The following is a 17,648-nucleotide window of genomic DNA, read 5'->3' on the forward strand; positions in this document are numbered from 1 at the left end:
AATGGTTAGGCAATAGCATCCTAATAATTAAGACTCTCACTGTTGTGGCTGTTGTCTTCTCTTTTGGATAGGAAGATGAGAACATATGGCGTTGCCTTACATCAAGCTAGACCATTGGTCCATCTTGTTCAATCAACACTGACTGGCAGTGACTCTCAGAGCTTCAGACTGAAATCGTTTTTCAGCTCTACGTGGATATGCTGGTCTGCCACTGAGTTACAGCTATTTCCCATCTTCTGAGCTTGAGAAGGGAGGGCCATTGGTATGGGAGAGGGCCATGGAGGGGACTTTTCTCAAGGACCACCCCCAATCCCCAAATCTTTTCCTGAGTGAAATTGCTCTGGCTAGTTGTGTTCATTCCTGCTATCACTGAGTTAAGGGAACAGAGTTTCTTTTCCCAAAGCCACCAGCTTTGTACGAGAGAACTTTCCATCTTTGAAAGGATGCTGATTAGCTACACAAACAAACTTTGTCCTTTCCTTTTACAATGGATCTGATTTATGGCTGGACATATCTTCAGAAGGCCTAATTGCAGCAAAGGAGGCCTATTTGAAGAAGTTACAACAGATGTGCACATTTGGAGGGGAAAGCACACAATATGCCAAGCAAAAGCAAGAAAAAGCAACATTAGGAAGCATAAAAGCATTGCAGCATCTGGGCTTGATATGAATCCACAGCATAGTGATGCTAATGCCAGATAACATTGAGCCTTATATTCCTCTCTGTGTGGCTGTGCCTAAAACAAAGATGCTGAGGGGGATTTCTCTTTCTTAATGCAAGAGATGGTTTATTCCACTTCGTGGTGATGAAACAGAAATATAAGGAGTTGTGCACTGAATCAGCTTACATCTGGCATAAGGTGTGATGACTTAATTTTTGTCTGGCGGAGACCGACTATTTTTGCCCTGCAATGCCTTATGAAGGTTGAATTGGCCTATAAAAATAGGAAACCCAGTCTCTTAGGAGATGTTTTCATGTTATGCTAATAAATTGTTTGCACACCTATGCAAATGTTACTGAATCACAACACGAAAATGCTTTCATCCCAGGCCCTGTGCTTGTGCTTCACTCACGCTGAGTGAATTGGAAAGGATAATGTTTTTGCTAAGTTCCCTGGTAGATTCAAAGAATTGCTAATGTGAATTAAGCAGCAGCAGAAGGTTAGAACTCTCCTTGATCTGCTTCACAGTGAGCTGGAAAGCCTCCAGTCCCATGAGTCTGGAATACCCTCAGGCTGCCCTTAACTGGGCTGCTTGATCCAGACATGAAGGGTTTCCAAATACTGATTTACCATATTTCTGTGAATATTTTTTAAAAATAAAAAATAGGCCTCAGATGTGCTTGTTCCATGTGCCCCATCACAACAAATCTTACAAGTGGTTCCTGAGCAATACTTATATTTATCCCGCTCACCTGAGCCCATGGGGCAGCAGATATGGACAAACCTCTGTGGAAGTAGATTTTTTCCATTGAGTCTCAGTCTACACATGCAGCTGATGAGGTAGGAGGGCAATAATCAAGGATGGCATGAGTAAACCCTGAGCACCTCATTCAAATGCTTCTGAACAGAATCAAAGCAAGCAGTCATAATGTTGCAAGGGTGCTGGACTATGACCTGGGAGACCAGGGTTTCAATCCCCACTCGGCCACTGGATGGCCTTGTGCCAGGAACTCACTCTCGGGCCTAACCCATCTCACAAGGATGTTGTGAGGATTAAATGAGGAGAGGGAGAACCATGAATGTCATCTTGAACTCCCCAGAGAAAAGGTGGGATAGAAATTAAATGAATAAATTATATATGGCAGGTGTACTGCAGCAGGAGAAGTGGCATGGTCAAGGAGCCATGCTTGGGGGGTTGGAAATAATAATAATAATTTATTATTTATACCCCGCCCATCTGGCTGGGCTTCCCCAACCACTCTGAGGACTGCTATCCTTGCTGCAGTTTAAGCCTTGGGAGATGCCCCAAAGTGCATCTGATATCAGCATGCAGTCTATCAGTCAATGGAGAGAGCTGCTTCATTTGTGTAAAATGCATCATGTGTGGTTATCAGTGACTTTTTAACCCTACAGTCCAATCTGTGCTTTCCAGTGTTTCTACATCATAGAGAATATGAATAATTTGTACTAAGTGCAAGACACTTTTTCGCACTGTGTTTTGCTTTACTAGGAAATAATCCCTTCTGTAGGGTAATAACAATTGTGACCACCATGCACCTTTTTTTTAAAAAAAAGAAAAAGTGAAGAAGCTATTTCCAAGGCAAAATCTGTCTTCATTTTTAACACCCTCCCAAAAGCTACCTGGGGCATCCATTTACTGTTCGTAACGAAACCCTTCAGTCACCCCTGGAAACAAGTCAAAAGTTACCCACTAGCCGAGGGTGTGCAAACATTAGTTACAGTGACAGCCTAAATGTAACGTAATTCCTGTAATACACACAGTTAGTTGCAAGTTCAATTTCAAATGTCCTGCCTAGCTGTTGAACAAAACCATGCTGTTATTGTAATGAGCTCAAAGGTTCGTGGTTGTTCTGCTTCTTAGTTTTATGTTCAGGATCAATTGGCCAGTTGCGTTAGACTTTATAAAGAAAAATATGCTGAAAGGTTCCACAGAAACTATGACCCAAAGAAGCTTCAGCATCATATGTACCAACTGCCTACAGTGGTGGGAGAGAACTTAAAGTTCTGGAACTTTTTCATTGGATTTTCCATAGATTTCCCTCCTAATTTTAATTATGGTTGCATAGATTTCCATTTTGAATTCTTAACTGGAGACTTCATTTTAGGTTTCATCTCATTTGATTTTTGAGCCTTTAAAGAAGCATTTCCCTGTCTGGTGATCAAGATAGGAACAGTGTAGAAATGCAACTCTGTTTGCATTTTAATGAGACACTACTTGTTTTCTCATTATCTCAACATGGATGCTTTAACTGAGATTCCTGCATTGAGGGGGCTGGACTAGATGACTCCCCAGGGTCCCTTCCAACTCTACAATTCTATGATTCTATGATTTCAAACTTCTAGAATCAATACACAAACTGAAACAGGTTATCCTTTGAAATCTGCATTTCTCCAAATTTTCAAAGCGATTACCTAATCAAATAATGTCAGAAAGTGCATAAAATACTTATATTAAGGAAATAACATCAAAATGCATTATAATAGGCAAAATGCTTGCAAAAATATCTGTTTTAGTCAAAAGTGCAGACAAAATGGGTATATGGGGGGGGAATCACAAAATAGTGCTGAAATGTTTAGAAGTGAATTTAAGTTCGGAAAATGAGAAAATCATGTATTTCTCTCATAGAGCTACAATTCTCAAAAAAATGGTTTAACGGTCAATCACTCCTCCCAAGGAATTCTGGGAATTGTAGCTCTGTGAGGGGAACAGTGTTTTCCTAATATTTCACAGCATCCCTAATGAACTACAGTTCACAGGGTTCTGTGGGGGAAGGCATGTCAGTTTAAATGTGATTTACATGTGCAGATGGGTCCTTAGTGTGTCAGGGAAGTGAAACCTTCTATCCTTTCCACTGATGTGCTGAAACATTTGCATATCTGAATTTGTTTGCTTCCCTCTGCCCTCCCCATGATGTTTTAAGCATGGTGGTGATGCACAAAGAATATTGGAAGCATTGGAAAATGCTACCACCCCACACTGCTGAAATAGTTCAGGCCAGGAAAAGTTGTTTTGATAATTTTTTGCAACTCTAACATTGGATGTCATTGTGTGAGGGTTTTATTTTTATTATTATTATGGTTGGGCAAGTTCCCTTGAACTAATATATCTACGCCCAAATTGTTGCAGAGAGAGATGTCCCTTTGTTCCTGAAAAGAACTGTAATTTACCTACTCATGAATGCTATCACTAAGGCAGTAATTTATTCTCAGTTCAGAATGCTTTCCTGCTGCTCCATGAGTTCTGGATTCTTTCCCAGTACTGCTGGCAAGGCTTTGGTATGATGTTGATGGTTAAACAAAAAAAAAAAGGGGGGGAGTTCTGTGCCCCCCTTAAGTGTTATAATAATGGGCATGCCAGCAAATTATTGGCAAGAATTCGTTGCATGAATCTGAAAAGACAGCTCAGTGACTGAACTTTTCATTGTTATTGAGATGTTAAATAATATTTATTGCTTAATAACAGCCAGGTTTTATGGCAAAACATCCCACCTGGCTGTTTGCTGATTGTATTGTGGGCTGTAAAGCATCTATAGAGGAAATTCAAGATTTCATTGGAGACAAAGTTCATCAGAACAGCTAACTCTGGAACCTCTCCTGATAATCAGACACCTGCAATGAAATAATCTGAGCAACAGCAGGCAGACTTTGGGGATGCGTATTCCATTTATTTATCTTTATCACTGCCCTGTCCATTGCCTGTTTGGTGGTGACCCCCTAACAGGGCCTTCTCTGTGGCATTATATTTGTGGAATGCCTTCCCTAGTGAGGTGTGTCAGTATCCCTGACTATTAATTGTGAGGAGAAGTTACTCCCCCCCTCAAAAAAAAAAATCCTGTTTACTCAGGCATTTGATGGTTGAAAGTTCTGTCCCTGGCAACCCTGAAATTATTAGTTTGAGAGTAGATGTTGCCTTTAGGAGTTTCAAACTGTTCTTTAGACAGTTGGTTCAAACTATTCTTAGAAGAACCCACTAGCTTCTGCACATTAGGAATGGAGGAGGAATAGGCTTTAAACAGATTTACACAGAGAATTTGGCAGTTCCAGGCAGACTGAGTTTTGTCCACACAGGACTACCTCTTGCATCAAGTGTCTGCTTATGGCCGAGTTGCTCATGCATCCTTGCAAAATGATACACACAAAAATGTGTATGTTATAAGGCACTATATTTCTACAGCATAATTTTATATGTATTAGCACATAAATATTTTTATATAGTTATTTGCATTGCTGTATGTGTCTTGTGACAGGTTTTTTCCATTCAGATGACTCCAGATGATGTCCCTTTGTCTACTCAGCTTAAACCAGGTGTCACAGAGGAGAAAGAATTATAACAAAAAAATTCCTTCCAGTAGCACCTTAAAGACCAACTAAGTCAGTTCTTGGTATGAGCTTTCGTGTGCATGCACACTTCTTCATGCACACGAAAGCTCATACCAAGAACTGACTTAGTTGGTCTTTAAGGTGCTACTGGAAGGAATTTTTTTGTTTTGACTATGGCAGACCAACACGGCTACCTATCTGTAACGAGAAAGAATTATGTTTGGAGTGAACCTGAGAGGTAACTTCCTTCTGGTCTGGTCACTGTCTGTTTACTGGAGCTCTGGCCCAGGTGCTGTTCAGTCATCACCGTCCCCTTGCTTATCTCCCTGCCCTTCTCAGTTGTTGTTTTTTAAATCCAATGTTCTTTGCTACAGGTTGGTTGTCAGTTGCTAATTGAAAGGGCTGGTAAGGTATGATCACCTGTGTTATTAGCCTTTGATTCTTGGGCTTTACTGCTCACTTTTGCAGCAGTGCTACTAAGGTTCAAAGGCTGCCTAAGGACAGTGTGGATGTGCAGCCCCCATTCCTGTCAGTATGATAGGGAGAGGAAGAACCAAAAGCACATGCTCATGCAGGGACCAGTTTGAAAGAAGTGGAAAATACTGTCCAAGGCAAGAATACCAGTTGTTGGGAATCATGAGCAGTGCTGGATTTACGTATAAGCTGAACAAGCTATAGCTTAGGGCCCCACTCTCTTGCCCCCCCCCCAAAAAAAAATTAAAGGAAACAAAACTGGATGTACATTTCCAAAATATAACAATTACTTTGATAACATACATATTTTGTTATGTGCAAATGGCTTTAGGTCCATAAATTACCTATTAGGTCCATAAATCACCATATAGCATATATTCAACATGAAAAACAGCAACAATTTGTTGTTGAGAAAGGAGAGCTGGACTTATAAAGGGCCCCATTACCTTCAGTAGCTTAGGGCCTTATCAAACCTAAATCCGGCTTTCATCATGAGTGGAGAAGGAGTCCAGGCCAGGAAACACATGTGCTATCAGCTCACAGTTGGCATATAATGTATTTATATATTGTATTTGTTTTAGTGATTAAATTGTAAAATGTCTTGGGTGCCATGACAGAAAAGTGATACATAAATTGGGCTCAGTAGCAACATGTGCCAAAAACACTGGTGGAGGAATGGGAGGGGGCGGGGGAAGTGCACCACCCCAGTACCATCGTGGCAGCCCACCCTGGACACGCGCCATGCAATCCTCCACCGTGCTGGGCACCACGTCCCTGCTGGCGGTGCGCCATGCCCTCAGGATGCACGCTACGTCCCTGGGACATACGCAAGCCACGCCCCCACCTGCTCTCCGCCCACAGTGCCGGAGCATGCAGCTTCGCCACTGGCTAAAAGACTCAAAAAGATTGGCAACCCCTGAATTAGGGCTCAATTGCCTTTCAAAGAAACAAACTAAATTTACTGTTTTCAATTCTTTTTTAAAAAAAATAATATTTATTCAAAGTTTAAAAGTTACAAAAAGAAAGAAGAAAAAAGAAAAATACAAAATACAAAAAAATACACCACCAACAAAAAAGAAAATACTGTCACTTGAGGAAAAAAAAAACCAGATTAAACCTTTGCATAACTTTCTTCCTTTACTTATTTCCTTGGCTTCCTCACACCTCCCATTTTTGTATTCTAGTTCAAATCGTTATTTCTGCAAATCCTTCCAACCTTATTTTCATTTAACTAATTTAATTTATTTTAGAAAACCACTTTTACTTTATCTAATCTTAACTCTCATCCAGACCTATATATCAATATTCTTGAGACGTTTCTCTAAGGTCGAAAAAAAAATCCCTTCCACGAATTTCCCAACTCTTATACAAAACAAAAAAGGAAGTTTATATTATATACCCTTTGAGTTCCCAATTTCCATTCCACCCATACCCCCTTCCCGGTTTCAGTCCCCAACATAAGTCCATCAATCTCAAAAAGTCATCAGCCCGGAGATCTTACATCAGAGGCTCTTAAATTTCTCTCATGTCCCCTCTGCCAGTCTTTTTGATAATCCTTAGTATTGAAAACCAAATCTCGGGGAAGCTCCAACCCAACAGCATCCACATTCCTTCCAGCCAAACCTCCATACTTAAAAGTAAGGCCTATGGGGTATTCCAAATCTTGTTTCATTCTCCTTTCAAATCCAAATGTCCCCAAAGCTCCCACTTCCACCTGAATCATATTTGTAATCCTAGGGTCATCTGATCTCCACATAAGGAGATCTCTCCATCTTTCACTTTCCAATTCAGGCCAACCTTCCATCTTCAAAAATTTATTTCCCCTTGTTGCCATCATGTCAGGCCTCAGATTGCAGCTCTCCTTTCGCATCTGCAGGGTTACGGCTCCCCCTTTCTTCTCTTCAGAGACAACATAATTCTCCTTCACTGTTTTCAATTCTTAGGGCCTCCCCTCCTTTTTTTATTTCAGTGATATGAAAACCTCCACTTACTTCAGCACCATGGAGGAAAAACAGCATATTTATGTTGCCTAAACAGAGTTTATTTGCCCCACTGTTTCCAGAGTGGAAAAGGTTTCCAGTATTTATGCCAGTTTCTTTTTCTTCAGATGTAATATTAAGCACCAACAGAGAGATTTGCAAACAGAAACATCACCATCTTAATTGAAAATATATATCTTCACTTCGTTTGAGAATACTGGCATTTTGCATCCAGAGAGGGGGGATCAGGCAAACTACTAGATAACTTAAATATTGTTATGACTATGGCCAAGCATTCCTTTGTTAGGGAGATTGCTTCTTTGGGGGAAAAAATGTTTTATTACTGGGGAACAAACAAAAGAGTACCAAAAACAAAATAAATATACAAACAAGTATAAAATTACAACAAAGACAATTGTATACAAAAATGACTTACCTAATCATTCTGAGAAAAATGATATAAAGAAATATATAACTTTTATGAATAGTTTAAGCCTGATGTTGTCAGGCTGCAGCGAAGATTAGAGGAGGAATTCAGTTCAGCTCACATTTAAAGCCAAACTTACATATTTTTTTACTTCCTGAATTAATATGCAAAGCGATCCTTTGACATTGGCTCTTCTCTGAATTTTGTAATGCAGGTGCTCAGCTAAGTAATATATAAAAAATGCATTGATGGAGTCAAATGTGCATTAAATGCATATATTGGTTAACACATGCGGGTTCTACCTCTCTTTTAAATCCGAAACAGTGAAGGCAGTAAAAGTCCTGTATGAGTGCCTGAAGGCAGCTGGAGGATGGATGGCAGCTAACAGATTGAGTTTGAATCCTGACAAGACAGAAGTACTGTTTTGGGGGGACAGGGGGCAGGTGAGTGTGGGGGATTCCCTGGTCCTGAATGGGGTAACTGTGCCCCTGAAGAATCAGGCACGCAGCCTGGGAGTCATTTTAGACTCACAGCTGTCCATGGAGGCACAGGTTAATTCTGTGCCCAGGGCGGCTGTCTACAAGCTCCACCTGGTATGCAGGCTAAGACCCTACCTGCCCGCGGACTGTCTCGCCAGAGTGGTGCATGCTCTAGTTATCTCCCGCTTGGACTACTGCAATGCACTCTACGTGGGGCTACCTTTGAAGGTGACCCAGAAACTGCAATTAATCCAGAATGTGGCAGCTAGACCTGTGACTGGGAGTGGCCGCCGGAACCACATAACACCAGTCCTGAGAAGATCTGCATTGGCTCCCAGTATGTTTCCGAGCACAATTCAAAGTGTTGGTGCTGACCTTTAAAGCCCTAAACGGCCTCAGTCCTGTATACCTGAAGGAGCGTCTCCACCCCCATTGTTCAGCCCAGACACTGAGATCCAGCGCCGAGGGCCTTCTGGCGGTTCAATCATTGTAAGAAGTGAGGTTACAGGGAACCAGACAGAGGGCCTTCTCGGTAGTGGCGCCCACCCTGTGGAACACCCTCCCTTCAGACGTGAAGGAAATAAGCAGCTATCTTATCTTTAAAAGACATCTGAAGGCAGCCCTGTTCAGGGAAGTTTTTAATATTTAATGCTGTATTGTTTTTAACACTCGATTGGGAGCCGCTTAGAGTTGCTGGGGAAGCCCAGCCAGATGGGCGGGGTATAAATAATAAATTATTATTATTATTATTATTATTATTCAAACTGAGGTGGGGAGGAGAATGGGCACATGCATGACAGCCACACCCCTAAAGTATTCTTGCATGCAAGGAGTGCAGCAGCTCCACCTTGACCTTCCCATGTTGAGCAGGGAGGTCCAAAGAGTGCTTGTGAGTTCAGGCTTAGCCCTCACATGTTACTTTGAGTGGATTAATAGAATCAGTATTGTGCAGTGGTTAGAGTTCAAAACATTGAGTGACCTTGGGTCAGACAGTGTCTTTCAGCCTAGCCTACCTTGCAGAGTTGTTGTGAGGATAAAACCGAGAAAGACAGAGAGAGAACCATGTACATCACTGTCAGCTCCTTGGAGGAAAGGTGGGATCTTAAAAAAGAAAACACAAATAATAACAAATGTACTAGGACTTCCACCTGCTGCCAGTAAGTAGAATGGCAATATATCCAAAATGGAAATGCATTGCTGCTCCTTATTTAAACTACAGAGGATGTATGTGATGCAATTAAGAAATCTATGTAGAGTGCAAAGGGGCAGACAATGGGAAAATACTTTTACTCAGAATTGGAATTTGTTTATTTCTTAACAGAATAACCAAACTGCAAGATGCGATGGCATTGTACTCTTTGATGGGAAATGCTTAAAATTTGGGAGCACTGATCAAGTAGATAAAATGAATTGGGGAAAAAAAATATTATTATGGTCTCTTCAAATAAAATAAAAGTTGTTATTTGAATGTGATTAATATTAAAGTATTATCATATTGTGTTCTAAAGATATTTGCTTTCTAATTAAGCATAATAGATGTTAGAATACTTATTATGTGTGTATCTGTCCATCTATCTATAGTCTTTTTTGTAATTTTTCTCAATAAAAATGTCTTGCTACTATAATCACCATCATCTTTATGCCTAACCTTTGCTTTTAATAGATTGGTGTAGGGGTTTGCTTTGTTTCATTCAACCCTGTTTCATTGTGCTTTTACTATTGTTTCATTCAGTTTACCTCTTGAGTATTTCAGTTGGGAAGACAGGAAAGTGGCATGGAAATTAATATATTCCTAACAGCTACTGTGATTTCCTGTGAGTTGTGAGTACATATGAATGAATTTAAAATATTCTGTAACTTCTGCTTTTCTTATCTCTCCTGATGCTGTCTCTTTAAATGCTTTTATGGGTGTTTACATGTTTAGTGCAACTAAACTATTTAGCTGAATTGCTGGAGTGGGGAATATAATACACACAAGAGAACATCTGAATTAAAAAAAGCACATTCCATCTAACTCTATAGCTAGTGATGGTGCATTTTAAATACTTAACTGCACTGGATGCAGTGGAAAAAAGTGGGGATGGTGTTTATTTCCCCGCTTAGACCAAACTGTGAATGCAGCATCAGCTTAAAAGCAAGTTACAGGCTGCTTATTTTTCAAAATGAAGCATATTTTCCATTTAATTGCCTGGTGTGGGAGAAGAGGGAAGTATTATTGAATTTCGGTGGGGAGAGAGAGATTAAAGGAACAGTTTTATCAAGAGCAAAGTAGAACAGACCTGACCCTTCTTGCGCTACAAAAACCAATGCAGCCCCCTGAAACAAAAATAAACTTGGAGAAATTCTCACTTGACGTTGTCCAGGACTGTTATGGCTAGTGCTTGGGACAAAGGCAGGAATTGCATCAAAGAGAAAGAAAGGAAAAATATGATGCACAGAAGTTCTACTTGCTCTATGTGCAATGGCAGTAAAATAAGACACCTTCCACTCCGCAAGTCCACAGTTCAGCAATGACATTTGTGGGATGGGGCAGCTATACTAGTCCCAGTGAAGGTACTGCTCAGCAGTGGATTTAGAGCTTTCGTTACAGACTAACGTGCCTACCTTTGCTTTTTATGTTGCATAAATAGAATAAAGGCACTCCCATAAGTGTCCCCTACAAATGTAGCATAATAATCTAACAATCTGTTTTCTTGGTGGCCAACCAGATGCTTAAGGAAAACCTGCAAGCAGGACCCAAGTGCATTAGTATGTCCTCACTTGCAATTTCCAGTAACTAGTATTCAGAGTTTTAGTGTCTCGGGCAGTGGAGGTAGAACTTAGCTACTGTGGCTAGGAGCCATTGATACACTTAACCTCTGTAAGGACAGTTTTCCTGCTTTCTGCTATGGTAGGAAGAAGTCTTATTCTGAGGCAGACTCATTGGTTCATCTAGCTCAGTATTGTCTACACTGATTGTCAGTGGCTTTCCGGGGTTTCAGACTGGGAGTCTCTCCAAGCCCTACCTGGATATGCTAGTAACTGAACCTTCTTCATGCAAAGTGGATTCTATACCACTGAGCTATGGCCCTGTGCTGTGGTAGAACTGTAGCATAGGCAACTCCATGTCAATGGTTCCCTCTTCTTCCTTTGTTTGTGAAAGGGATGATGGATGAGGCTGGATATGATCTCTTGCCTGGTGATAACTACATAATTTTAAGACAGGAATAAAGAGACTCCTAAAGTTCAATCCATTTAAAAATGTATAGCAATTAATATATAAAAATAGGCCACATGACAATGAGGGTATCTATCATACTACTAAATAAATTACTAATTTCTATACTTAGCAACTCAGATCTGCACTGCAGGTATTAACTCTACCTTTTTCTAAATGCTGTTGCAAAGTTGTCATCTCTGGATATAATAAATAGTAAGACCTACTGGTTCCCAATCTTCCTCAGGGCTGACCCATATGTTTTGCTAGCTGAGAATAAGGACACCCCTGAGATATCCCTCTCATTTTCTGTATAAAACGCACCTGAACTGAATTTTTACTCTCACTCTGATATGGGTGATGGGACAAAACTTTCTTTTCTAGCTCAGGGCAAATCAACTATTTCCTCTAATATGTTGCCACCAGAGGCGGCATCTCACTCTTCCTAATGGTAGAGCTGGTCCTTGTCAGACCAGGATCTCTAGAAAGTGAGGAATGCAGAAATACATTTTGCTCTGGGACCACCGAACAAGGAAAAATGTAAAACATGATTCTTTATGTTCTCCATTTCACCCAAGAAACATATATATATCTTTGCTGATCTTTGGGGGCCTTAAGATTTCTGCCTTCTTCATAAAATGAAAGCATTGTTAGGAGTGACAGGGTTGTAAATACCTTCCTTGGAGAATGAAATAGTTCAGTTGCTGTATATGGGACTTTCAGCTGGGGGGTGTGCAGAGAGATGAAGCACCATGGTGCAGCTGCAGCAAAGCAACCAGGCACCTTTATCTGGCCCAGCTGCAACAAAACATCTCTCCCATATCTGTCTCTACAGCCACAGCAGGCACTGTAACCTTACAACAGTTTAACTTCACCCACAAAGGTGCACTCCTCCATTGTCTCCCGAGACAGACTGAAGCCAACTATGCCAACAGCATCCCAATTCCAGCCATGTTTTCTTGGAAACAATTATTATTGTTTCAATGGGATTTACCTCTACGTTATTTGCATTTAGGATTTCAGCTTTATGCATCTAATTTGACATCAAACTTCCATTGATTTCAGTGCAGCACAAACCTTTCACTGGATGGTGCACAGTGTCTTATACTCTCAATATTTCCTTACACCATTGTGTCATCGATGTCTTGGAGCTCTTGTAGATCAATATGGCTGAAAGGGAACATAGAATCTTTTGTTGATCTTCTCCTTTTTCATTCCACATCTGAAGAGTCTTGTTTTTTATTATTATTGGCGAAGTTTGTTACTATTGGAGGACTAAGCACACTTTGCTCTTCTTGACTAAAAGATGATTGTTCCTTTTACGGTAGTTTCTGTGAGAGACTTCAAATATATCTTCTTCTTCTCTTGGTGGTGGAATACATTTTTTTACTTGGTTCAAATGGAGAGCAAAGTTACTGAGCTCTTGCCTCTCATGGGAGCCTCACAGGTAGCACACTGAGATGCATTATTCCATTGATCTGAAAACCCAGAACATAGTCCAAGGTCTATACTGTGGCACAGAATTCCTCACTGCCAGAAAAAAAAAAGAGAGAAATATCATAGAGGCTACATAGTTCTAAAATGGATAGGATCAATGAAAACAAAACACTTAAAATTAAGGAGGAGGGATGCTGGACCTCAAAGCAGGGGGAAGAGTGAATCTTTATACAGTAAAAAGCCTGTCTTTATAAAACTTCTATAGCTGACAGGAAGCAAAGAGCAGTGTGACCTGCAGCAGCTATGCTTGGTAGGTAAGTTGTAGTTAACTTCCTAATCTAGGCATACTATGGAAATAGCCTTGACAAAACTGCAGCCCAATCCTATGCATGCTTATTTTGAAAGAAAGGCTTCAATGTGACTGCCTTCTGAGTATCATGGGCTTAGGACTGCTGCTTAATTTTTTTAAAGGTATTTAGATAGATAGATTAGATCCAATATCGCAAATATTAAGAATAGAATGCAGATAGAATGCAGCTTTGGGTTTGAATTGCTTCCTGTTTAGGTCACATAGGCTGAGTCTAGGGATGCAGGTGGGAAGGGGGAGTACAGTTCAGTTCATATTTAAAGATGGACCAAATCTAAACTTTCTGAAGCAGCTATGAACCCAAACACATGCATTTCATTGTACACAAGTTGTACATTGACAATAAAGGTGTTGGTGGTGGTGTTGTTGTTGTTGCTATATTATTATCTTTCACAACATGCACTTTCACCAAATTTAGCAATGCAGTTCTGCAGCCAAGAAATATCTATAAATATGCATATGCAGGAGAAAAGTGTGCATAACAATGACTTTATTGGTGAAAATCTCATACAGAAATGTAATAGGGGAAATTAATTAGCAAAATGTGTATATTAAGCAAAATTGCAAACAAAAATGTGCATAGTAGGATAAATTCACCCTAAAATGCTGATGGATTTTTATTATAACTTAAAAAAAAAAAAACACAGACTGGTTCCATTCTTAAATTCCACATAACCATTGTGGCCCATTAGCATTATAATTTCAAATTAATATTTTTTTCAAAGTAATGCTTGCTTGTGAGTTAATTTTCAGTTAATAGCAACACAGAGTTATTCTTGGATACCACACTACAATCAGCAGTTGCTTTCATCTTCCCCTTGACAAATGCTGATTTACATAATACTTTAACTATCTTTTTAATTTTATTATGCCTTTCAGGAGGCAACTTCATATCACCAAGATTTTGAACAAGGGCGGAAACAGAGTCCTTCACATGTGTAAAATTCACCAGGAAAAAATTCACACTCACTGCTCTGCCCAATTTTGCCTCTGGATCCCTGCACAACTGCCCTTGAACTGAAAAAAATCCCTACTATTGAACCAAAGGACAATGGCCATTTAACTGGCATATTGCAACATTCAGAATGTGGAACTTCAATGCTGAAACTCCTTGTAAGACTATAAAGCTCTGACAGTGGCAGCAAATTAGCACTGGAACAAACTGCCCCATTTTGCAGGGTTGCTGTCTATGGTCCTGAACTTCTTCCTGATGCATTTGAAGTCACTTCAGTGATCCTCTCCATAAAGCTAGCTGAGGAAGTCTAGCAATGTTGCTTCTTTTCCAACCTAGAATTAGCAGAGGAATTATGTGATGCTGTGTCTCCCCCCCCCCTCCTTAATAAAAGGGTCATTAAAAAACAACAACCCTATACCTTATAACTAAAAATTAAGCTGGGAATCCAGAAAATGCTGGATGGGGTCAGGACTGCAGATGTTTCCATGTGACCATGGACCTTCCAAGTATGCTCTGTCAAACTTTTGGCTCTCAGCTTTAGCCCACCTAGCTCATGCAAGAGTTGGACAATAATAATGGTCTATCTTTTAGGCTTGTTGTGAGGATAATTGATATAAAATGTGCAGCCCCATATCAGATCTTGTTAATTATGAAATAATTATTTTTATAGCTTTCTGGCCTCTCTTGAAATCAAAGTAATCCAGTTTGCTGATGTCCCATGTGCTTCCTTGGCTTTAAATAACACATAATCCTAACTGTATAATAAATATTTCCACTAAGATTGTAAAGTAGCAATCAATAGATTAAGTAGTATAATTTCCATGATATTCCTTGAGGTCAAGCATTTCTCCTTAAGCATCCCACAAGTAATTCAATCTTAACAGTTTAAATGCTTGGTAATGATCTCGTTTCTAAACAAAAATTCACCAAAGCTCATTTTAATGTGTGTGTGTGTGCATACACACACACACAACACTAAGACATTGTGATATAAAAGACTAATGACAGGTTTGTGTTCCTTCTGTTTACTTGGGAGAACATGAGTTTTTCAGTTCCTTGTAAGTGCATCTTTATGACAGGGTAGGGTTACCCAAATTCCCCATGGAAGTTAGCTAGCTGATAGCTTTTCATTCCACTATGCTGTAAACAGTCTTTAATGCAGAAATAAATGAAATGGAAGACTTCAGTTTTCATCAATTTAAACATCATGGGTTTTGTGAAGCCGTTATTGCATTAGTGACAGTGGGGGATAAAACATGTTGATTTCAAAAGGTTAGGTACACCCAGTTCTGCATAGTAATGAACAATTCATATATCTTTCTATATATATCAAAATGTAAGGCTGTCATCTATTGAAGGATTTATAGTGCTGTATCACAGTCCTGGATTTGCACAAAGTTGGGAAAGGAGAGTGGAGTAAAAGAGATGGCAGGTTGTCAAACACCAGTGGCCATGACATGGAAGGACAGCGACTAGGGGAAAGTGGTGGCTTAACAGCAGAAGTTTGAGTACAGTACAGTGGAACTGAAGGCATCTGAACGGTAAAATGTGATTTTAAACAACAACAGAAGATTGAATAAAGCAGGAATGGAAAAACAGAGAGATGAAAAGTGATGATTTTAAACAACAGGAGAGGTTTGATTAGATAACATTGGTGGGAGGTGGTGGCAGTATAAGAAAGAATTTGAATACAGAAGGGAGCTGGGAACGGTTCTGCTGGCTTTTTTATTTTAGTTTCTGTGTTGTACCCAACTCTGCTATTTCTCCTTGTTAAACCTAGCTTGTTAAAAATGATCTGACAATATGATTCCACCAAGAGAAAAGAAAGCTGATAGACAGCAATGGCAATGGTGTTTTGGGATTGTTGTTTTTTTGCCTGATTATATGTCTGATCCCCCCAATCAGATAGCCAATTGCCCTTGGTAGACCCTTCTGCTCTATTTTGGTGTGATTCCTTAAAAAAAAAAAAAAAAATACTGCAAAAGGGACCACTTTCATTACTGATGGCTCTTTCTCCCTTAGTTCTATATTTCAGTGCCCATCAGATACACAGAGGGACACCAATTCCTATTTAGAAAAATTCATGAAGGATTAGTAAAGGTTATCTGTGGCTACTAGTCATGTAATCTATAATCTACATCCCCTGTCAATGGCAGCATGCTTCTGGATACCATCTGTTGGAAACCACAGCAGGGAAGAGTGCATTTGTGCTCAGGTCCTGCTTCCAGGCTTCTCATGGGCATCTGATTGGTCACTGTGGGAACAGTGGTACATTGTTTTCGAATGCCTCCATTGATGAACATTTTGGTTTCCGAATGCTGTAAACCCAGAAGTAAATGCTTCGGTTTTCAAACATGCCTCAGAAGTCGAACATGCCACGCGGCTTCCACTGAGTGCAAGATCCTGAGGCCTAGCTGTCGGCTATTGAGTTTTCGGTTTTTGAACATTTCGGAACTTGAACGGTCTTCTGAGACGGATTACGTTCAAAAACCGAGGTACCGCTGTACTGAATTAGATAGGTCATTGGCCTGATCTATCAATCTTTTGTAATGTTGTTCTTTTCCCCTTAGATTCTTTTGACCACTAGTTCTTCCTCTGCCATCTTGTTTTGTCCCTTTTGTTGTGGATGAAATCTATCATGGCATGTCCTGTTGGGATGGTGAAGAAACTGTCTACACAATGTGCAGTGTTTATAAGACCTGGGACTAGAGTCATCCTTAGAGTTAACCACATGGTAGAAGCAAAAATAATTTTGATGAAACAAGTGGTATGTCTTGGGGTGGAGATGATGGACTCAAATCAACAGGAATTTTAAATAGGTGTAGCCTGCATAACCATTGCAAGCTAACCCATCTCTGCGTTATAAAAAGAAACAGACTGCAGCCACTGTTTCAGATTGTCAGTACTTCCCAAACTGACTTTGGATACTCGGAATGTTTATTATGCTTTTTTATGCAGGTAACTATCCTTTGTCCATAGGGTGCAATGTATCCACGAAATAACCTGAGTCCCTCAGATCATCATGTGGAAGTGTTATGAGCAAACCAATATTTCCCTTTTCATCAAGTCCAAGGAAATGATGCTGTAACAGAGCCTTTGCCACAGCAACATTTTCATCATAACTAACCCAAGCTAATATTCTGTGTAAAATTACCACCATGAATTAACTTTATGTCACTAGAAAATGGGATTGTGTAATTACTGATTCCCATTCACAATAAACTAAGCAAATTATCTCCCACAACGTAAATGTGCCATATATTTGTTTGGAAGCATAATGAAGAAATAAATTTGTGAAAGAAATATGGACTGAATCTGCCAAATTATTGTAA

The sequence above is a fragment of the Podarcis erhardii genome (assembly GCF_964252035.2).
Source record: "Podarcis erhardii genome assembly, chromosome: 7".
In the NCBI taxonomy this organism is placed as follows: Eukaryota; Metazoa; Chordata; class Lepidosauria; order Squamata; family Lacertidae; genus Podarcis; species Podarcis erhardii.